Raw genomic sequence first — 23572 nt, forward strand, 5'->3', positions numbered from 1 at the left:
TTAGAGGAGGTCATCACTTTGTGAGGTTTCCGGGATGGGAGAAGGGACATTCTTCCACTGGTGAAGTAGGGAGTGTGGAATGAAGGATGTGACTGAGGGAGCCACGCCCAAACCCAGAACACAGCAGAGAATCTGCTAAAACATGCCCAGTGTCAAGTTGCATATGCTGTCATACTTTGTCACTTTGTCCTGTTCAAGGTTTACAAGTTGTTTCTCATATTAAAAATTATCAAACACTTGCCTTTTCTCACAACCAACCATTTATATTATTATACTGTATCTTATTCTGTATGTAGGTGTTTGCATATGTATTAATTTATTAACAGGAATTATTCTATCTATAGAGATATTTTATAGACACATATGTATAGACATACATATGTATATTTATGCAAAATTTTATTTGCCTACATTATCTTTATGAAACAGAGTTCTCCATGAGGATAGATTTTTATTAACATATACCAGTTAATTATGTATACAAGTGTTAACTTACTGTTATTTATACTCTAATTCCTATTAAGAAAAGATAGGCAAATATTCAAAGCAACATGGGAAGTTTATTTGGATTAAACTGCTACATCTTCCCTGTTTTCAAAAAAGCATTTTTCTACACAGTAAGGCTTTGAGAATTGTTTAAAGAGAATGTAAATTAACTTTTAATAATTTAATGCCTAATTTTTTTTCAATATTTTCTTCCCACCTTTTTTTTTAAAAAAAAATTTTCTTTATTGCTGAAAGTATTACAGATGTCCTCTTTTTTCCTCAATTGACCCTCTCCACCCAGCACCAGTGCCTGCTCCCCATCCTCTGCCCCAGGCTTTTAGCACAAGATGGGTTATGCATATATTCTATATAATAAAAGTCTAATATGCTAAGTGTCTGGTTGACCAGTGACCGTTCGACTATTCAACTAATCAAAGGGTAATACGCTAATGATATCCTAAGGCCACTCAGCTGCTCACTATGATGTGCACTGACCACTAGGGGCAAGACAACCGGTCAACCAGTCGCTATGACATGCACTGACCACCAGGGGGCAGATGCTCTAACCACTAGATTAGCTTGCTACTGGGGTCTGGCCGATCAGGACTGAGCAAAATGGACTGGACATGCCCTGGAGCCCTCCCGCAACCCCTCCCTGGCCCTGATCATGCACTGGTGGGGTCCCTGGGCCTGGCCTGTGCCCTCTCGCAATCTGGGATCCCTCAGGGGATGTCGGAGAGCCAATTTCAGCCCGAACCCACATGCCACTCCCCTCAGGAGGGCACCAGACACATAGCTCATGGCTGGCGAGTGCTGCTGTGGTGTGAGCCTCTCCAGAACGGGACTGATTGGGGGCAAGCCCACGGCAGGTGCAGTGGGGCCGAGATGAGCGGGAGTGTCAGGTAGGAACTGCAGTCAGCATTGGACTGTGGGTTTTGGCCCAATCCCCATAGGCCACCCAGAAGGATCCCACCTGTGCATGAATTCATGCACCAAGCCTCTAATACATATAATAAAAGGGTAATATGCAAATTGACCCTAACTGCGGAATGACCGGGAGTGACCAGTCACTATGATGTGCACTGACCACCAGGGTGCAGACACTCAATGCAGGAGCTGCCCCCTGGTGGTCAGTGCATTCCCACAGGGAGAACTCTGCTTAGCCACAAGCTGGGCTGATGGTTGGGAGTGCAGCAGTGGTGGTGGGAGCCTCTCCCATCTCCTTGGCAGTGCTAAGGATGTCTGACTGCAGCTTAGGCCTGCTCCCTAAGCCGTAAGTTGGACATTCCATGAGGGCTCCCGGACTGCCAGAGGGATTTCTGACTGCCGGCTTAGACCCAATCCCCTGGGAGTGGGCCTTAGCTGACATCCCCCAAGGGGTTCTGGACTTCGAGAGGGCACAGGCTGGGCTGAGGGACCCCCCTGAGTGCATGAATTTTCATGCACCAGGCCTCTAGTATACATATAAGTTCTTTGGTTAATCTTCTCTTGCCCCCCCCCCCCCCCGAGATTTGTCAGTCCGTTTCATGCTTCTATGTTTCTGGATCTATTTTGTTCATCAGTTTATTTTGTTCACTTAGACTGCAAGGAACACCATTTCTATGTTCTTTTGCATGGAAATGCTAATGGTGGCAGTTCTTGATCCTCATATCAACACTGGCTCTGACTTCCAGGAGAGCCCATTGACTGAGCTTTTATACAATAATCCTTAAGGAACAAATACTTGCCTTGACTTGAATATCAGAGAAAAGTTTAAGACTTGGTTCAGAATTCAGTTGCTATTTCTTAGCCATCTTACCTATACTAATAAAATGGCAATATGCTAATTACACCAGACGTCTTCCAAACATCCTTCTGGACAAAGCTGTGACAGCTGCGAGGGCCAAGAAGGGCCAGCAGACGTGGCGGCTGCGAGGGCTGAGGAGGACTGGTGGCCGGCAGTGGCAGCAGCAGCCGGGTGATGGGGGCAGTGCCTTCCCCTGATTGCCTGGTCTCCTGCCACAGAGAGAGGCCAGACTGCCCAGTGGGGAGCAGGCCTAAGCCGTCAGTAGGACATCCCCTGAGGGCTCCCAGACTGTGAGAGAGGGCAGGCCGAGCTGAGGGACTCCCCTCCATTGCACAAATTTTCATGCACTGAGCCTCTAGTTTCTTTATATTTCTTAGTGTTAGAGAAAGTCAGAAGTTCCTAGAATGTCAGCACTAGAATTTTCTTTTAGGAATTCTCTTTTTCATATGGAAGGGACTCAAACATATTTCTTGCATTGATTGCATCATAGCAGCACCTTGTAATTTTTCAGTCTTGATTCTTCTTTACTCTCAATGTATTTTTATCCTACTGAACAGTTTTGATAAGGTTAACATTGGAAAGATTGTGAATCATTAGCATAATTTTATCAGATGTATTGGAAATCAGAAATTACCTTGTCTTCATTATAATGGCTAATATCCATCATATGGTAAAAACTGCTAGCTACAATTCAACCATTTCTATTGACATTTTAAAATTTCTTTGAAATTATGTCTCTGTTGTTAAAAGAATTTATAAGCCATGTGATAATCAATATAATTTTGATGATGAAAACAATAGTAAGGAATATTTTACTTTTTACTAATGTGTTATTCTTTTCCTGCCTAGTAGTTAACTATTATGTTTAAACCTCAACCCTCACACAGTACTTTTATTTTCTGGTATAGATAAATATATATTATTTCTGCTTTGACAAATTAAAGTTTCAGGAGAATCTTCCAGTGTTAGAATATAGCATGATACGGCCATTCTATTTTTTGTTGCCTTTTTTACTCAATACAAAATTATTTTTCAGTCTTACAACTGTTTGTTTAATAGTCATTCACAATTTTTCAGTAATATTGGAAAAGGAAATGAACTTTGAGGAGTTATAGGAAGAAGGTAACTATTAGACATTTTGGATTTGTTCATAAAATTAATGTAGAGTTTACAACTTCACCCTTCATTTTATACTTTTAGGCAGAAAAGTCAAACAAAATAAAAATGGGAAAAGCTTGCCATGTCACCAGTATAATGTTGAATGTTAAAGCTGTAACTCTACACTGGCCTGTGGTATTACTCCCACTTTGGAGCCGTGTAGTTGTAATAAAATGTGTCAGAGAAGAATGCAAAGTTTGAGTCATGATATCTGCCCATGATTTTATATAGTAACTGTTATAACAACTCGAGATTTTTAGAACATGTCCAATGAAATGGCATGTGCCAACAGGGTTGTAGTTTGAGAAACTGTCACAACTTATATGGAATTTCTTTTTAGGGTGGAGGGTAATAACCTTGGTTGAAGAAGGGGAAGGGAATTCATTATCTTTATTTTTCCTTTCTTTTGAAATTGGTACATTATTTTATGCAATCTTCTCTCTGGGTTTTGCATTAATATTTCTCATGAGGCAGATGAGAGACTACAAAGTGGTAGCCTGTGGACCAGAATCTGATAGTAGCTAAACTTTATTTGGCTTGCCCAAATTAGTTGCTAGCATTTTAATACTGGCAATTTCAGATGAAATCTTGTTTTTTTAATTTCTCTTGCTCCCTTATTATTTTTTAAATTAAAGTATAGTTGACATACAATGTTATATTACTTTCAGTTGTACAACAAAGTGATTCTGCAGTTACATACCTTATAATGTCATCACCCTAATAAGTCTATTAACCATCTGTCACCATGCAAAGTTATTACAATATTATTGACTATTTCCCCTGTGCTGTGCATTCCATACCCCTGACTTCTTTATTTTATAGCTAGAAGTTTGTATCTCTTATTTCCCTTCACCTTTCTCACCCATCCCTCCACCCCTCTCAGTTTCTGGCAACCATCAGTTTGTTCTTTCTGTGAATTTGTTTCTGCTTTATTTTGTTTGTTCATTTGTTTTGTTTTTTAAATTCCACATATAAGTAGTCATACAGCATTTGTCTTTTTCTGTCGGACTTATTTCACTTAGCAAATACCCTCTAGGTTCATCTATGTTGTCACAAAAGGAAAGATTTCATTCTTTTTTATTGCTGAGTAATATTCCATTATATATATCACATCTTTACCCATGTATCTATTGATGGACACCTAAATTACTTCCATATCTTGACCACCTGTCTGGTCCACCATATACACAAGTGACATCAAATATAAAGGTAATTATAGAGCATTCAAGCATGTCCTAAATTGCAATCAAAATTTAGTCCCGTATGGAAACATGCAAATTTCAGGGAGTCAAGTCACAGGCTATGTTAGATTTGTGTAATTGAATTGACTGAGAAAACACTAAAACTTTAGGGTAAAGATCGAAGGGGGATACAGTGTTGGAGAATAGGGCCAGGTAAGTAGTGGAGGAAGGCTCCTAGAGTAGTACTACCAAGCAACATCAGTCTCCAGTGCACTCTTCCAAGCATTCCATTTCTGGGTGTTGTGGGGGTCATTGAAGAGTTCCACTGTTGCAGAGGGCTGTCAGGCATTTGCTGAGGGGTCACATTTATTTATGGAGGAGGGTGAACTTAGGATGTGACATGGGAAATACAAGGATAACTGTGCACCCGTTACAGCTGAGCCCATGGGACTCTCGCCAGCTCTTTTACAGGCTGGCTTCCAGCCATCTACCCCTTCTGTTGGAAGAAGAAAAGAGGCTGCCATCCAGGGAGCATGCCCAAGGAATTGTAGAGTCAACTCAATCTAATACCGTACAAAGGAAGTTTAGCAAATACCCAGGAAGCCAGAACTAAATAGTTTCTAGGGAACAACAGGACACTTTTGCTTTCTCTCCCAGAATGAAGAATGCAAAAAACGTTGCATTTTTCTCACAGGCTTCTGGACAAATGCCTATTTTTTCTTCAATATAAAGTGCCCTGTCAGCTAACAAATCCCCTATTTTCTTGGCACTGTTCTTTCCTAATCCTGCTGTGCCTATTCTCTCAGAGGTAGACTGTTTCCTTTCAGAAAATGGATAGGATACATTCAGGTTGAGGTGAGCTTTGACCTGGCAACCTCAACTAAAAAGCAGCCTCGGTTTCATGGAATAGTAAGAACAGAATAGTATTGTGTGGTACACTATCGTGATGCTGTGCCATCTCAGAGGGACGAGTACTTAAAAATTAGAAAGTCTAGTAGTTTGCGGCCCATAATTTATAATTTGTATTTCAAATGCAAATTGCATAAGATTTAGATGGAATGAAATTAAAGTTTCCTTTTGCATTATTTATATTTGTAAAGGGGGGGCACTTAAGCAAATTATTATGCAGTGATTGGTAGTCAAATTGATCTTCTAAACAAGACTTCTAGAGGAGAGCTTTTTAAAAAATTTCTAAAAGAACAAAATTTTCACCGTTCCATGTTTGCATTTATTTGCAGAACATATGCTAATTACAATGTGCTTATTTATTCATTAAAGCAGTTAATTAAAAGATGTATACTTGATAACAATTGATCAGGATAGTTCTGATTAAAACATAAATTGAAATTATAAAATCAAATTTATTTTTAATTACTATAAACTTATATAAAATTATAATGTATAATTCAGATTGCCCTGTATGTAGACAAGGCATTTGCTAGACTAGCCTATATTAACAAGTTCCATTGTTTGAAACTAAGTTAAATGCTTTAACTTCAAATCTTACTACTCTTTCTATAATCTCTAATTCTGTTAACAGGATCTTTATTGTCAACTTTGAAACAAGCTAACAACCCTTTCCTGAAACCCTCCGAGTCAAATGTGTTTCAGAATGTAAAGTTTTAGGCATTAGAAAGTTAATATTGTTCGTACACTGCTTATTGTCAGACACACTCAGAGACCTGAAGCTCAAGCCATCAATTTCTTCAGTGAAACACATGCGTGTTCACACTAAGAAGGAATATTAGTGACCATAAATGGCCTCACATCTGTTCAAATCCATCTTTACCACCAAGTGAGTTTGTTGCAAACTTAAAAAACCTTTAGTTTAGACTTACGAAAACATTTTATTTAGGAGATTTTAGAATTACAGAAAAGGAATCAAGAACTGTATCTTCATCTTTAATCTATTCTTCATAATTTTGCCTGGGTTGTCTTCCCGATACCCACTTATGCCATGGCACCTTCATTGTGTATCTTTTTGGCTTCCCACTACTTCCCTTTAAGCTTCTTTAAAGACCTTTCAAAAGTTATATCCTATTGACTTTTCCAGGTTCTTCCCTAAAAAGTAAGTGCTTCACTCCAATCAAACTCAACTTACCAGCAACCCCAGGGTGTACCTCCCACATCTTTGCTCACTGCACTTTAAACTGGAGTACCTTGCCTCAAGTCCGCAACCCATGTCAGATACTATCATCCTATTATCCTTACTCTCCTGACTGGAATCCCACCTTTATAGGAGCCTTACCCATGCCCTAGTCAGAATATGCTTAAATAAACCAGTCAGAGAAAGAATAGGGCCGTATATGGAATCTAATGCACTAACAAGCAAAATAGTGACAGCAGGCTGACTCATAGATAGAGAGCAGGCTGACAGCTGTTGGGAAAGGAGGGGGCTGGGAGGAGGGATTGGAGGGATTGAGCAAAAAAAAAAAAAAAAAAGAAGAAAAGGAAAATCTCATGAACACAACAACAGTATGGTGATTGCTGGGGAGGGTTGGAGTTGGGAAGGTGGAAGAGGCGATAACGGGTATATATGGTGATGGACAGAGACTTGACCTGGGATAGTGAACACATAATACAGTGTACAGATGATTGTTGTAGAATTGTGCATCTGAAACGTGTATAATTTTGTTTACCAGTGCTACCCCAATAAATTCAATAAAAATGGAAAGGAAAGAATGTGCTTAAATAGAATACTGCCTGCCCTCTAATTACAGCACTAATTTAGTATATTTTCCATTTGAATTGATAGTCATGTGCTAACTTCCCCACCCAACTAGATTTAAACCCATTCAGCTTTTTCAGTGTAGTTGGTGTGAACATGTAATTACAAGACATTGGTTACATGAATGAATGAATGTGTTAGTTAATATCTCTCTTGATCTCATCAATCTGACCACCCACAAGGAACCTTACACCCTGTGGTCATTGCCATTGCCCAGATCCTAAACGTCCCCACATGGAGAATAGGATAAAGATCTCAAGGGGCGTATCCAGAAAAAGACAGACTCTGTGTTTCAAGTACAGATTTAGGATTACTTTGGAAAAGGAAACTGTATTTTCTCTTTGGTTTCAGTCTTCATCCTGACAGGACTATCAAGAAGGCAAGGTGTCCCGCTCCTTTGAGAGTGGCCAGGTACTAAGGGCCTACAGGGCTATCCCGTTCTGTAGGTCTCCCTTAGATAACACTTCCTGGGGGAAGACCTCCCTGACCAGTGGGCCTGGTTTAGCTTTCCTTTCTGTGCACTCGCATAGCTTTTGTTTTGTTAATAGTCACCATATTTACTTTTGGGGTATGAGTCTCAATCCAAAAACTCAGGTCAGTAATTAATATTTGGACTTAATTTTCTGTAAAAATTTGATTTCTGAATCTGATTGGCTGCCTCCTGCCTTCCCCACACTGGGGATCGAGCCCCACAACCCAGGCATATGCCCTGTCTGGGAATTGAGCTGTGACCTCCTGGTTCATAGGTCAATGCTCAGCCACTGCACCACACCGGCTGGGCCCATTTTCTTTATAAAGGTATTGTTGCCTTCCTGGAAGTGCTTCTGGGAAGCTGGGCTAAGCCCCCACTGCTCTTGGGGACCACAGATCTCCTTCCTCTCTTTTAGTTTGTGGGAGTTTCTTCCTAGATATTCTTGATTTCTAGAAATGTTGTAGACAAGTCTGTTTCCTATCTTGCCTCCTCATACATTTTCTGAGGTAATATCAGATGGCTAGAGCGTGGTGGAATGGCACAGGAAATGGAAAAATAAGAGGAAAAAAATCTAGATAAAATATATCAAAAGAGATCTCAGCCGCAGTGTAATTGCTTCTTTAATGTCTGCCTTTCTTGGTTAGACTTTGAACTCCATCGAGCCTGAAATAAGGCTTTCTAATCTCAATGTTCAAGTATTGTCTTGTTTGTGTTAGGATCCTATTAAATTCTTCTTGAATAAATGGGGATGAAATTCAGAACTGGATATATGGAAAGTATAATGGCTAAAAGGGCAGACTCAGAGAAGATGGCCTGGATGTGAATCTTGGCTTTCCTATTTACAGTTAGATGGGCAAAACCCTTAACCTCTTCATGCCTCAAATTCTTCATTCATCAGGTGGTGGTTGTGAGAATTTTAAAAAGTTAATGTTTAGCCTGGCCAGTGTGAGTCAGTTGAACATAGACCTGTGAACCAGGAGTTCATGGTTGATTCCCATCAGGGTACATGCCCAGGTTGTGGGCTCATACCCCGGGGGTGGGAGGGGTCATGCAGGAGGCAGCCGATCAGTGATTCTCTCTCATCATTGATGTTTCTGTCTCTCTCTCCCTCTTCCTTCCTGTCTGAAATCAATTTTAAAAAATGTATTTTAAAAAATTAACATTTATAAAATTCTTAGACTAATACCTGGCACATCGTCTGTATCATATGAATGTTATCAGTGGAAGTGGAGTTCTTGAGGTGCTGTGAGGAAAATAATTTCCTGAGGCATCCACGGGAAGATGAGGTCTCATGGAAAGCTTTATTGATGATGTAAAATTAAGGGGCTCCCTTCCAAGGTCCCATCTCTGTCCGTCTCGCCATGGAAGAAGTCCATTCTTGTCTTCAGCAGGGCCAGAATGAAGGCCACTGCCCAGAATTTCTGCTCCATATTCAAGTCCAGTCCAGTCCAGCATCTGGCTAGCTTAGCTTGTGTTCCCAGCTGCAGTCCATGTCATGTGGGGTCTGCACGGCCATATGCCATGCAGCTGCTGAAGGCTGCAAGACAATGAGACAGAGCAGGCGAGTGCATGGGCTAATGCAGTTCCTGAGCAAGAGAGAACAAGAGTGAGCAAGAGAGAGGGTACCCTTTGTCTGTGGGTTTTAACTTTCCAAGATTTTGTGTGCTTCCAGTGGGGTCCACCCCCTAGCCAATGCATTGTTTCCCAGGCTAGACTGGCAGACAGGCACCTTCCTGGGTCACCCCAACTGCACTGTGCATGAGCCTATCTCCCCCTTTGTTCAGTCTCTTCCCCAGTGATCTGCAGGGAATGGGCCAGTGGTTCCCTGGGGCGCATGAAGCTGTAGCTTCCTGGTGAAGCTGCCAGGTGACCATGCCTATAATGTCTGGCCTTCCCTTTGCTCTCTTCCCATTAGTAATATTAATAAACTAATCACAATGTTAACATTAATGTTGATCACTATCATTACCATTGTCCTCATTATTTATCTTTATTGTTACTAAGAAATCCTCAGACAAGACTGTTCTCTTGATGTTCTAAAAGAGAGAACAGCTCTGGTCCAGTGCTAGCAAAGTTTATATAAATAAAGTTGATACAGTTTTATTTTTGAATGATCTCCAAGACTGCTAAACTATTTTATATTTCTTCCCTGTATTCTGTGTCTACTCTGGTTCCCTCAGGATCATGCTTCTTCAGGAATCTGACTTCTTTTCATTTTCTGTTGGCCTTTCTTAGCTCTATGTCTTTAGGAAACACTGCAATGACTCCCTGGGACCTCTTCTTAGTTTGTATATGACAGCTAGAGCCGTTCTCAGTACCTGTGGTTCAGGCAATTTTTCTTATATTTCACACTTGCCAGTGTTGAAGTTTATCTGCCATCTTTCTGCTTATTCGCAGATCCTTTGTGGTTTGTCTTTACTTAGCATTCAAGTAGCTACAGTATTTAATGACATTTGTCAATGCAGAGATTGCATTGTTCTCTTTCTCTTCTAAATAATTTGAAAATTCACACTTGTCATTTACATGTAAAAAGATAATTCCTGGAGTGACTAGGGTTAACATTGGTAATAGAACACAATAGAATGGAACTTGGAGTACCTATAAAAAAGAAAGACTAACTTTCTGAGCCAATATTACATTCAACTACAGGAAGCTAGGTTTTTTTTCATAAATAGTACTTCCACAAGGTGATCTTTTTCAGTCAATTATAAATTCTGATTTTCATAGGCTCAAATGCTCACATTATGTTTTTTCAAAGGATTTCTTTAGCTATTTAGAACTTCATATAGTTGCTTTTTCTCTTCAGACAGATACCATCTACTACAATGTGGAATGATTTAGTAGTAAATTTTCTTTCTCTTAATTCCTTTCCTGCTGTTAAACTAAAGTTATTCTTTTACCTAAATATTTTTGCATTCTATTATACTATTTCCCCATCTGGTCTCTCTTAGCTAGAAATCATCTTATCAACTTCTCAGAATATTTATCTTTATTTATGCTGCACACATACCCACTGTGATGGTTGTGTTGTAATGCATAATATATTTTGGGCAAACAGAATCATGATACTATTTACATTATCGAGAAGCTTAGGGATTGTCATTTCTCAGCATAACACAGATTTTTTTCTTGTATTGGGTCCCTTGGAGACCTTTACAATTAAAGTAATTGCTTGTTTTCCCTACTTACCTCTACAACTCCCTGTGTTTATTGGTGAGCACTGTCAGTGACATTGCCATTGTTAGCTTATTCTTACTATGGGTCATTTATGTACATCTGTACAGCACAATTAATGATGCGATAAACAGTGAAGTCAAGTGTGTGTGTCTATCATTTTGAGACATTCGCCTGTATGGAATAGAGCTAGCATTCTCTCGCTTCTATTAATCCTCTTTGTCGTTGCCTCTTTCTCTGCCTATCCCTTAAATGGAAGGCGGTTCTGCCTACAGCCTCCCTACGTGACTTCACACAGCCCTATGACTCGTGATTCCCATTTGTCTCCTGACTATTTCATGTGCATAGCCAACCTCCATTCCTTGGCTGTCCATAGACACCTCAAATTCAGTTAGTAAGTCCCTAACTAAATTCATCATCTGTAACCAGCTACCTGCCCAGAAAATCCAGTCTCTTCTAGTGTTCCCTCTAACATCCTCTGTTCCTCAGCCTATAGACCAAGGACCATTCTCTGCTCTTTCTCCCTTATGTTTCCATAAGGGAGAAATAAATCCTGCAAGTTCTACCTCCATAATATCACTCAAAACTCTCATTATGTCTCTTCCCTAGTTCTAGGGTACAGCCCCTCAACTAGGCCATTATAGCATTTTTCTAGACAGTTTCTCTCTGTTCAGTTTTCCTCTCCCTGTGCCAACTGCCATCCTCTCATTCACTTTGCTGAGAGTCTCCCAAGGCTCCTCAAACGGGCATTAGGTGCATGTATTATTTCCTTTGTAGCCCCTCTACTTCTCCAACAAGACGGCTGTCATCCCATATGACTGTTGGCTGCTTATTTTTCCTCGTTGCTCCACCAGACATTAAAACCTGTGAGCATAGGGTCTTGGCTCACCATTCAATCCCCAGGGCCTAACACAGTGAATGCTGCACAGAAGGCACTCAATAAACACTTCTCAAATATTGTGGAATATTAGTCAAGCTTTCTTGTACTTAAACTATAAATAAAGTAGAGAGAAATTATAAACACATAAATAGCATGATGACAAAGTCTGGAGTTAGAAGTCCTGGATTGAATTTCTGGCTCTATCGTTGCTTTACTGAATACTTTTGACAAAACACACAATTTCTCACTGTAGTGTAATCATATAACACTCATCATTAGTGAGTACACAATAAAAATGACTATAACATCTTGAATTTATGGTTTCTAAGTAGGTTAGAAGCATTACTCATAATTATTTATTTGTTCAACATCCCTTTGGGGTAGGCTTGCACCTTTCCTTAATCTAGAAGGTAGTGAAGGGAGATAGAGCCCCTCCTGCAATGGTGTCAAAATACTTGTTCTGAGATAGTTACCTACCTCGCAGCATGACAGGAAGATCCATGAAGGGCTCTGAGTGTGTATTTTCTCAGGAGGAAAATAGGTTGCATAAGGTGGTTTTTACTCTTGTATATCCAATTTCTTAAGAATTCAATATATTTGGGGGTGATATTTGTACAAATAATTTCAGTATTTTAGCTCATTCCTGGATTCATTCTCCATGTTTTTCTGGAGACACGTTTTTTTCCCACACCCACTCGAACCATCTGGGTACCAGGCAAGTTTTCTGAGATGTAAATCAAGTAAAATATGTCCATTCCATTTACTTAGAAAGATGTATGACTAATGATACTGTGGGAAAATGGCATAGTTAATGAACAAGTACTCCCTCTGTGTAAACAGCTAGGAAAGCCTAGCAGTTACAGCCACACAAAACTGTGACCTACAGATAAGCATTCAGCACAGGTGCTTTTCAGCCTTAGCCCCCAGGACCACCTGCAGGAAGCAGTCAGTTTGTCTGTGTGTGAATCTGGAAGGAACCCCAATGAGAAGATATTCTCTATCGTTGTCAAACAGTAACATTTTTAAAATAAGCGCAAATTTTACATTCTACCCCAAATTATGTTAATATTCGCTTTAAAAAAACAAAAATGTTAAAAATTATACATATGATAAGGGGTGAGTATTCCAAAATTTAAAAAGAACTTATACAACTCAACACCAAAAATACCCCCACACAATTCAGTTTAAAAGTGGGCAAAGGATGCATAATCCATGGACACAGACAATAGGGTAGCGAAGGCCTGGAGTGGGTGCAGCGGTGGCTAGAAGGGGTCAATGAGGGGAAAAAGGGGGACATTGTTGTAATACTTTCAACAATAGAGATTAAAAGAGAAAAAAAGATGGGCAAAGGTCCTGAATAGTTGCTTCTCTAATGAGGACATAACAAGTGGCCAATAGATATATGAAAAAAATGCTCAATATCACTAATCATCAGAGAGATGCAAATTAAAACTACAATGAGATATCTCTTCACACCTATCAGAATGGCAATCATCAATAAATCAACAAATAACAAGTGTTGGTGAGGATGTGGAGAAATGGGACACCTGGTGCACTGTTGGTGGGAATGCAGACTGGCATTAGGGCTGAAAAGAGTCTCATACTACAAACATAATTTTATTGATTTTGTTAAAATGAACTCTTAAGCCACTGTGAAAAGCAGTATGGAGCTCGCTCAAAAAATTAAAAATGGAAATGCCTCAGAACCCAGTGATTCTACTTCTGGGAATATATTCAAAGAAACCCGAAACACTGATTCAAAAAATATATGCACCCCTATGCTCATCGCAGCATTACTTATAAATAGCCAAGATTTGGAAGTAGCCCAAGTGCCCATCAGTAGATGAGTGAATAAAAAAGCTGTGGTACATTTACACAATGGAATACTACTTGGGTATAAAAAGGAAGAAAAAGGAAGGAAATCTTAACTTTTGTGACAGCATGGAGGGACCTGCAGAGTATTATGCTAAGTGAAATAAGACAGTCAGAGAAAGGCAGGTACCATATGATTTCACTTATATGTGGAATCTAATGAACAGAATAAAGTAACTAACAAAATAGAAACAAAGATATAAAGAACAGACTGATGCTGTCAGAGTGGAGGGGTATTGGGGGGGCTAGCTGAAAAAGGTGAAGGGATTAAGCAAAAAAACCCCAAAAAACCAACGTCATAGATACAGACAACAGTATAGTGATTACCAGAGGGGAAAAACGGTGGGGGGAGTAGAAGAGGGTTAAGGGGGCATAAATAGTGATAGGAGACTTGTCTTGGGTGGTGAACACACAGTCTATATTATAAAAGGCCTGTGGCCCTAATTCTGTAACGACCAAAGACCCGCGCAGGTGGGCGGAGCTGTGAGCACAGTGAGGCACGTGAGGGGGGGGAGGGCGGAGCCACGTGATTTCATGATTTTGCTCACTGGGCTTCTACTCCTACATAATAAAACCCTAATATGCAAATTGACTGAACGGCAGAATGACTGGTCTCTATGACGTGCACTGGCCACCAGGGGGCAGATGCTCATTGAAGGAGCTGCCCCTGGTGGTCAGTGCACTCCCACAGGGGAGCGCCACTCAGCCAGAAGCCGGCTCACAGCTGGCGAGCGCAGCAGTGGTGGCGGGAGCCTCTCCTGCCACTGAGGCAGCACTAAGGACCCTTTGAGGGATGTCCTACTGCTGGCTTGGGCCTGGCAATTGGACATCTCCCAAGGGGTCCTGGACTGCAAGAAGGTGCAGGCCAGGCTGAGGGATGCCCCCCACCAGTGCACAAATGTTGTGCACTGGGCCTCTAGTACAATATACAGATGATGTAGTATAGCATTGTACACCAGAAACCTAAAATAAAACATAATTTTATTAACCAATGTCACCCCAAGAAATTTAATTTAAAAATAAAAAATAAATAAAAGTATTTACTGTTAATTAAAATGAACTCTTAAGGAAGATGCACCATGTTTATTATAGCCTTTAAACACTCCTGGGATATTGACAAGTACCCTTCAAGCATTACCACAGTTTTAAAAACACAGGGTCCTAGATCATTGCAGCCCAGGCCATGGGATTTTTGTTAGAATTTAAGAGAATTTCTCCACATGTCCCCTTTCTACTTTGCTACATGTAAACTCTTGAAGTCCTTTTGCTTAGTTCACTAGTGAGATTGTAAAAATGTATTTTCTAAACACCTAATTGGCAGCATGTCCACAGTTCAGATGATGGAGAGACATACACTCAGCTTCCTCAAACAGAAAATCTCAGTCCGAGGTGAGAATTACCTCTCCACTTCCTCTTTAGATCTGGTTAACACAGGAAACCAAACTGAGAAGTTCTAAAACTTAATCCTTTGTTTTGAGCATTTAGAAAGTATGATCAAACAGCAAGCTGATCATGCTCAGATAGGAGTACAAGAAGTGACTTATTTATACATTCAAATTTCAAAACATTTCTGAGGCCTACCATGTGTGCTGTTAAAAGGTTTTTAATTTTAAATGATTTTTGTTAGATAATCTGTTTAAAGTGACATTATGATTTATCGCCACTAATCAAGATTCTGATCCCTCGTAGACTTCTTGTTTGTATCTGTTTTTGTTCTTTGTTACATAAATATGAGGTTTATACATAAAATTCTGACTGTGTAATATAGGGCTAATGAGTCACAGATGGAAAGATGCTGGCACATTACCATCTAATAACATTTTAAACTCATATTCCGTAGTAAAACAAAAGCAAATTGTACACATCTGTTTTCCAACTTGTAGCATTTCTGAATTTGTGTAGAGCCCATGCTTAAAGGACTTTTACTCAGGGAGAAGAAAAAAGAGGATACAGGTCACCTTGAAACTACCCAGCCACTTAATCGCCTTATCGGAAAGGATTTGGCAAAGGGGTCCGACTTCCTCTGCTTTGCTTCCTGAGGAGCCCCAGCTCTAAAGAATGAGAATCGAAGGCATTAGGGCTGAAAAGAAAGTCTCATGCTACAAGCATCGTTTTATTGATTTTGTTAAAAAGTAAAATATATCCCCAGTAAGGGGAAAATAAAGGAGACAATGTACGCAAACTAGTAAAATTGAAAAACTAGAAATTTTCTGGCCTTTCCTAAAAATATTCTCAAAATAGATTTGGGTGGGAAGAGGAGAAGGACAGTGAGGAGGAGGGAACGCAGGAAGGCAGCGCGGATCGCCGTGGTGGTGGTTTATTTTGTTTGTACGGTGAACATGTTCTGCGTGAAAAAAAATGGAGCAGAAGGCTCCCATATCACGTGTTGTTGCAAAAGATGTAGAACAAAGGCAGGATTCCTCTCTCAGACCCACCCAATCGGTACCGCCTGTAGGGCCGCGTGAGGACAGTTAGTGAAGTACAGGACTCTAGCGCAGTCTCCCCCGTGCTCCTGGGTTAAGGAATTCAAAACCACTTTTCTGCTTCAAGGGGTTGTGTGAACTGTCAAGTTCTTTGGGAAAAGGTACGTGACAGAAGTAATTACTACGGAGTGTGACCATAACTCCCCCTGACATGAAATGCCCATGTTATAAGAGACAGATTTCCATCTACCTCCTCTGCAGGAATTCCTGAAACAGGAAAGACCTGAGAATCATCAGATGATTCGGGAGGGGAATTCTGATATGTGGGTGGTAAGACTGTGTTTTGTGAGGCGTACTGCATTTATTCTGAGGAATACTTCTGATCCGACTGCAAAATTCTGTTCATGGCTGTCCAAAAAGGAATTAATGCACATATTGTATGTACTGTGTTGTAGATTCAACAGAATACCCATAGAGGGAAATTAAAGTGTTGTTTTCATAACAGTGTCTGTAGTTATCTCCAGTTTGTACTAACATTTTGTACCTAAGATTCCAGACATGTTGAGAGTGTATCCTGCGATGTATTGTACCTGCCGCAAGGAGCAGTTACATGGGCTCTCAATCTGGCATTCCCTTTAAGGAATGGCTCACTTGGGAGCTTCATGTGTCTGATATAGTTTATGGCAGGTCAAGCAAGGCAAGACTTAGAGCTGGGACAGGGTGATTTTTAGGTACATGCTTGTTTTGTTTGTCCACCAGTGAAATGTCTGTGTGACGTTTTGTGTCGTGTTTTGGTGCTGTGCCCTGTCCGTAGGGTCTGCCAGGCTTCCCCACAGTCGCTGCCCTGCACAGTAATCAGATCCTCACCGTCAAGGTTTGTGGTTGGCACCCATGCCCGCCGTCAGAGCCCGCAATCAGCATAAGGGTGAGCAAGAACAGCTAAACTGGCCTGCCGAGTCCTGCCGCTCCCTCTCATCAAGCGTACCAGCTTCTTGGGTTCTTGGACCTCATGTGCATCAATGGGGTCAAATATATATGAAGGAGACTCTCAAGCATATGAGAGAGTTAAGATACTGAAGTCGAGCAAGGACAGTGGGCAGAGGCAGGCACGACTCTGGACGGTGCCGGGCCTGGAGGGGCGAGTGAGTATGCTTTGCAAAGCTCTCAGTATGTCCCCATCAATTGAGTCACCCTAAGGGCTCTGGACTTCGGCATCAACAAAATGGCAGTCGCGTTCATGCCACATTGTGCTGGTTGACCAGTCTGACGGAAATGAACTGGCGCTTTGTCTGCGGACTTTCTGCTCAGAGTGCAGAGTGCAGGTGGCTCGAGCTTACCTGCCCCTTTAGTATACCGCCTTAGAAAGGCCCAACCCCACGGCAAAACGATGGGATTCCAAAAAAGGTCCACCTCTAACTACAAATCTGGTCTCACCATCCTGGTTCAGGGTTACATTTCTTGCACCCAGAGCCCGAGGGTCTGATGTCAGACACAAGTGCCAGTTCTGTTTTATGTAATGGTCATTATAACTCTAATGCATATATCTTTATTTCTTTCTTGGGGCCTTCTGATGTCTATTCTTCAACTCTCTCACCTCTGAACTTCAACCTTTGACCTCACCTGACTGATCAGATGGTGTTTCCTAAAATCAATCATGGGTTTCTCTCTGCTGATCAGCAGCTCATTAAACGCCGCTTGATTAAGGTAGTGCTTATTCTTGCTCAAGTCTGATTTCTTCTTTGCATTCAGTTATTACTCTGTATACTGTTGCTTTATCATGTATCTCCCTTGGGTGAGGGTGGGGGTGGGGGTGGAAGGGTATTTATTTGGCAATATCTTAGAACAAAATTATGTTTAGTGAGCTGCATTTGTTTGGAATGTAGATGAAAGTACCAAAATAAAAGGTATAGAGAGCCTGTCTAAATTTTTTAATTAAGAAAAAAGTCTTTTATTTTTAATTAATTTATATCCAGTAATAGACCCAGTTTCTAAGGTCTCTAGCTTTGGTAATGTATAAATTGTTATAAAGCATGACAAGAGGCTTGTATGCTTAATTTTATAGGTTATGAAAAGGTAAACATTGTCCAATTTCAAATGCAGCCACTTTATTAAGGTGGATATAGCATTGTCATGAATAAAGTTATGCAACGGCTTTATACCAGCTCTGAATCGAGGGATAAGAGACACAGCATTTCCAAGAGCTGAGAGTGCTGGTTCCTGAGCTGCTTGGTTTTAATAGCTCCACTCAGCTCCGCAGCATGAATATTTATTTGATCCCTGCTGGCAGGCAAATCGCCTACAGGCTTCATGCTTCTGCTTGCTCTGGTTCTTTCATGGTGTAAATGTGAATTAGATAATGCAAATTTAAAGTGTTGAAAAGAAGACCTAGGTCTTTATCCTCCGTGGTCATGGTTGGTCTGTCCCCCTCTCCATTGTAGGGTGACCAAGGACAAGCTGGGCCCCCAGGCCCACCTGGCCCTCCAGGCCCAAGAGGGCCTCCTGGGGACACCGGGAAAGATGGCCCCCGAGGAATGCCAGGAGAGCCCGTGAGTTGCTTTTTGGGTCCCTTGTTCTCACAGGTTTGGTTTTGCGTTAAGGGCTGAGAATTGGGATAGAGTGGGGTTGGGAGGGATTAGAGAGAGTGGAGTGGGTTGAGGGATGGTGGAAGCTAGGAAAGCCCCCAAGCAGGGCACTGCCAGCCAGGTTTCTGCTTTACCACTCAATCCCCGGGAACCATGCAACCACAAGGACCTGGGGAGACAGCTAAGCTGGTGTTCAGGTAAGGCTCCGGAGTCTGATTGGAGAACCTGATGTCACTCGTGTCCTGACTCCACAGAGTTCCTCAGTGCCTTTGGTTTAACAGGGAGACTAGCTTGAAACAGTAGGTGGGGGATTAATAACATTTTCCAAAAACCGATAGCAGAGACAATCAGGTCCCATATGATTTATGGAGAGTAAAGAATTTAAATGTTTCTAATATTTAATCTCATAAATAACTTAACCAAAAGAATTGATAAAACAGTAAAATTAATGGTTAAAACATCAGTGGGTCTGGTTTGAATATTATTTGTCCTTTGTATATGAAGCTTATTAATAGAAATGATTTAAAAGTGAGCTGTTACTCCAATAAATTTATTTTAAAAAAATAAAAGTGATCTCAACACTTAGACCTAAGTACTAACTACTTAGTGTCAAGTGTCAATATATAGCAGCACAGGACACTAGATAAATGGTTTGCTTTGATAGCGACAACCCAGCAATTTAAATAAATATGTGGAAAAGGGCAAACAAATTTTACACTTATATTATGGGGTTAGAATTTGAAATTCAGGTTTATTGATGAATTAAATTGTTTAATGTATTGCTTTAACTTTTAAAAAATATATGTATTTTTATTGATTTCAGAGAGGAAGGGAGAGAGAGTGAGAGAGAGAGAGAGAAACATCAATGATGAGAGCGAATCATTGTTTAGCTGCCTCTTGCTGGGGATGGAACCCACAACTGGGCATGTGCCCTGACCAAGAATCAAACCATGATCTCTTGGTTCCTAGGCCAATACTCAACCACTAAGCCATACTAATTGAGCAAGTGTATTACTTTAACTTTAGTAACTATATTCATTCGTGTTTACATAGTACAAAAGTAATACAGAAACTATCCATAATGTAGAAAATTTTGAAAATAAAGACAACCAAAAAAAAAAAAATCATCCATGCTCATTGTTTTGGTATATTTTATTTTTATATTCATATATTATGGCTTTTTTTTGTCTTTCAAAGAACAATTCTGTTTGTAAGAATATAGGGTACTTTAAAACTTTTCTGAGACAACCTTCTGTAAGCCTACTTCCCTTTCTGAAAGCTGCTGTTAATTTGTCATATGAAATGAGGAATTAATTTGTAACATATGATTTAGGATTGCTTTAACTGAATCATCAGAGAGAGTAGCTTCATCCTAAACTGTCTAATGTTTCCCCTTTTCTTGGGTTGATATCTCAAAAGATAGAAAAAGCTGTAGCTTTAGGGATATTTAGAGCTCTCCAATTGATTGCTGGTTTCCAACAAGATACAGTGTCTTCTCAAGTAAGAAGTATAGTTAAGACCCTTTTGATGGGACTGAATTAGTCAGATCATTGGGTATTATATACTGTACAGAAAATTTAAAGCATAAATTACTTTCAAGTAACAAGATAAATTAATGTATGACATTTTGTAAACCATCCAAATATTATGTCAGTCTTTAAGTGAATATAGTTTATTCATCTAAATAAGAAATGGAACTTTTAATACAAAGGTATAATTATTTTTAATTCCACAAATATAATTTGAACTGGATTTATAATCTCAGACTTGATTTTTATATACTCTCTTAACCATTGGAAAAAGATTTTATAAAAATAAACTGAGAACTACTTACTTTTAAAGTCCAACAACATCTATATGTACTGGCATTACAATCAAGTTTTTCAAAAAACATGACTGTCATTATAATAATATAATAAAACATGATATAATATAATATAATAAAACATGTATGAATCTGAGTATTAGAAAATTATGACAGTGGTGTAATATGGCAGACAATTTTATTTTAATATATGCTGCAAATTTAATAAAGCATGTTATTTCAGCCATCATTAATCCAGGATAATTAAAATTTAAAATCAATCTCTGCTCCTGTTCTTATTTAACTCCTGCACTAAGAGCAGTTGTCTCTGTGTTGAATATGTGGGAGTTCTGAATTCTCACAAAGAGGACCATGTCATCATCTTATGTCCTTATAAACAGGAAATAATAATTAATAATATATTACTGTAATTGCAATTAAATAAATGAGATATGGCTGTGATTACAATTAAATCTTTTTCTAGGACTACTTAATGACATATCACTCCTACTAATTTTATTTAGAATATATTCTTGGCATAATCTTAATCTCTATCATAATCTAGACTCACTTTATTAAATCCTAAAATGTTTATAGAATGCATTTGAAGAAAGAATGTTAGCTTTCTTTCCATTGCACTGGGTTTGCATTTCTCTAGCTTGAAAAGTATATTTGACATTCATGCACCCCAGTGGGTACTGTAAAAAGGGAAAAATATATATTGAACTTGTTTTTTTTAATATTTATAGCACTAATAAAATTATCACTATTCTTTTTTAAGGGTGAACCAGGGAACCCAGGAAAACAAGGCTCAATGGCAAGTATTTCAATTTATCTTTTACTTTAAATTCTATATATTTTCATAAAATTTCTATAAAAAGTAATGGAAGTCTTTTCAAAACTGTTGTCAATATTGTGTGTAACAAATATATCTGTCATGTAACCTATAACAAAAAGAGTGAAAATTAGTACAAGTTAAAAACTAATATGGCCTTTTGCATGGTAAGCATCACAAGACAATACATGCACAGAACTGACAGAAGAGGAAGAGGAAGGGTCCAGGTGGGAGGAGTGGAAGAGACACTTCGGAAGGGCAAAGGGGAGAATTTGTTTTAAGCAGCTCTGCTATAAGGGAGATTACATGTAGGGATATAACTATTAGCTTAAATAAAGTGGGTTTTGAAAGGGATCGGGTGAGACTAAGTGTGAAGTAGTATAGGCAACACTTCATAGTGACTCAAGGAGTTCTTTGTTGAAGGGCTTCACCCAGAGAGAAGCCGTTGTGTCTCTTGATCCCGGTCATTAACAAAGATCCTGAAATGATTCCACATGGAGTCGCCCGTAGACACGCAGGGTCAGTTCCTCAGGATTGCTTATCCTTTGCCAGTGGGAGAAGTTTGGGCAGCTTGCTGAGCCCACCTCTCCCTGTCTCTCTCCCCTGTCCCTGGAGCCATCTTTCTGACCAGTTTTATGACATGAGCCGTATGGGGGAATACAGGTTGACAATCTAACAACCCACGTTCCACAGGACAGCTGTGTCTCACTGCATTGACCTGGTCGCAGTGATCACAGTGAGCTCAATCCTGCTCATTCTGTGGAATGTGTGACGTGCAGCACGCAGGTGTTCAGGGCACAAAATTTATTTGTAAAAAAATAGTAGCTAAGTGCTAGTAAAACCGATGCACAGACCCAGGACAGTCAGTCAAGAATTAAAACAAATGTGTGAAGAGGTTAAAGGTCAAAATCTTATCCCTGAACAGGATGCTTTCAACAGCCCTCGTGGGAAGAAACTCGCTAAAGTGTGGTCATTCCTAGCAATAGTGTAGCTGCCTTTGAAACATCACTGGTGAAATGAAAGCCCCCTGGGGCTGAAACTGACCCTTCACCTGGAAATTCTCTGTTCCTGACCTATGATATTAAGATCGGTATTTGATACAGATAATGTGTGTTGGGGCGGGGGGAGGTGGATACTATATTGGATTCTTTTTAAAGAGAATAAAATGGAACAACAACAGAAGACCATATATAAAAATTAAGCAAAACATTTGTCATCTGTGATAACTTTGCATACCAGAGCAACATTAGCTGCCAGGGTTATAGAGTCACAGGAGGTGAAGGATTCTTGGAAAACTACAATATAAATTTTGAAATTGCTTTAGGCAATTGAATGCACCTGTGGTTTCTATCCTGGATAATGGTCAAAACATATTCCTCCCAGACCTTCTTGCATTGAAGGCTCCTTGGGACTCTTGGGAGCCTTGTTTGTTCCCAGGTGTGCACATCTTACTTAGATTTTTATCATTACCTTTGGCTTCCTACACCGATGTCCAGCGCAGTATCCTGATATACAAAGTTCTAAAAGAAAAATTATTGACATTCAAAAAAATTACAATCTTATCCTCCTTAAAGTCATATATTCTCTCTAGATTATACTAAGTGAATAACAATGGAATCTCATTTCCCTACAATTCCTAGCTTAATATTATTAAATATACATGTGGCACCTAAAATTATCTTAGTGTGCTGCAATTTCCCATTTCTTATAGCACCTTTTGAGATGAAGATAATCCTGGGTTTTTTAAAAAATATTTTTAATTGATTTCAGAGAGGAAAGGAGAGGGAGAGAGATAGAAACTTCAATGATGAGAGAATCATTGATCGGCTGCCTCCTGCACACACCACACTGGGGAGCTAGTCTGAAATCCAGGCATGTTCCCTGATTGGGAATCAAACCACAATGTCCTGGTTCATAGGTTGATGCACAATCACTGAGCCATGCCGGATGGGCATGGGTTTTTTTCTATAAGCTATTTTTCTGTTTTTAAACTCTTCAGATTTAATTCATATCCTCATTTTTAAAATGCAGCTAAGAAACTTAATTAAATCACAAATGTTTAAAGGATGTGTGATGTAATGATCTTCTAAAGTGCATTATACTGTTTTTCAAGATATAAATTTTTTCTTTTAACCAAAAACTTCTATACCAAGCATGTCAAACTCAAAGGCTAACACGGGCCAAATAAACA

At 39.7% G+C, this 23572-nt stretch overlaps 1 long non-coding RNA gene across 1 annotated transcript in view; it reads left to right on the plus strand.

Annotated features, from left to right (window-relative positions):
• The window catches only part of LOC118673102, a 34462-nt gene extending 13100 nt beyond the window's left edge, over nt 1-21362 (plus strand). The window contains exons 3-5 of the long non-coding RNA XR_004973306.1: nt 17793-17864; nt 18599-18706; nt 21328-21362. This is a non-coding gene — a long non-coding RNA (uncharacterized LOC118673102). The remainder of the gene's footprint in view (nt 1-17792; nt 17865-18598; nt 18707-21327) is intronic.
• Nucleotides 21363-23572: the final 2210 nt, after the last annotated feature.

This window comes from Myotis myotis, unplaced genomic scaffold, assembly GCF_014108235.1.
Source record: "Myotis myotis isolate mMyoMyo1 unplaced genomic scaffold, mMyoMyo1.p scaffold_m19_p_1, whole genome shotgun sequence".
Lineage (NCBI taxonomy): Eukaryota > Metazoa > Chordata > Mammalia > Chiroptera > Vespertilionidae > Myotis > Myotis myotis.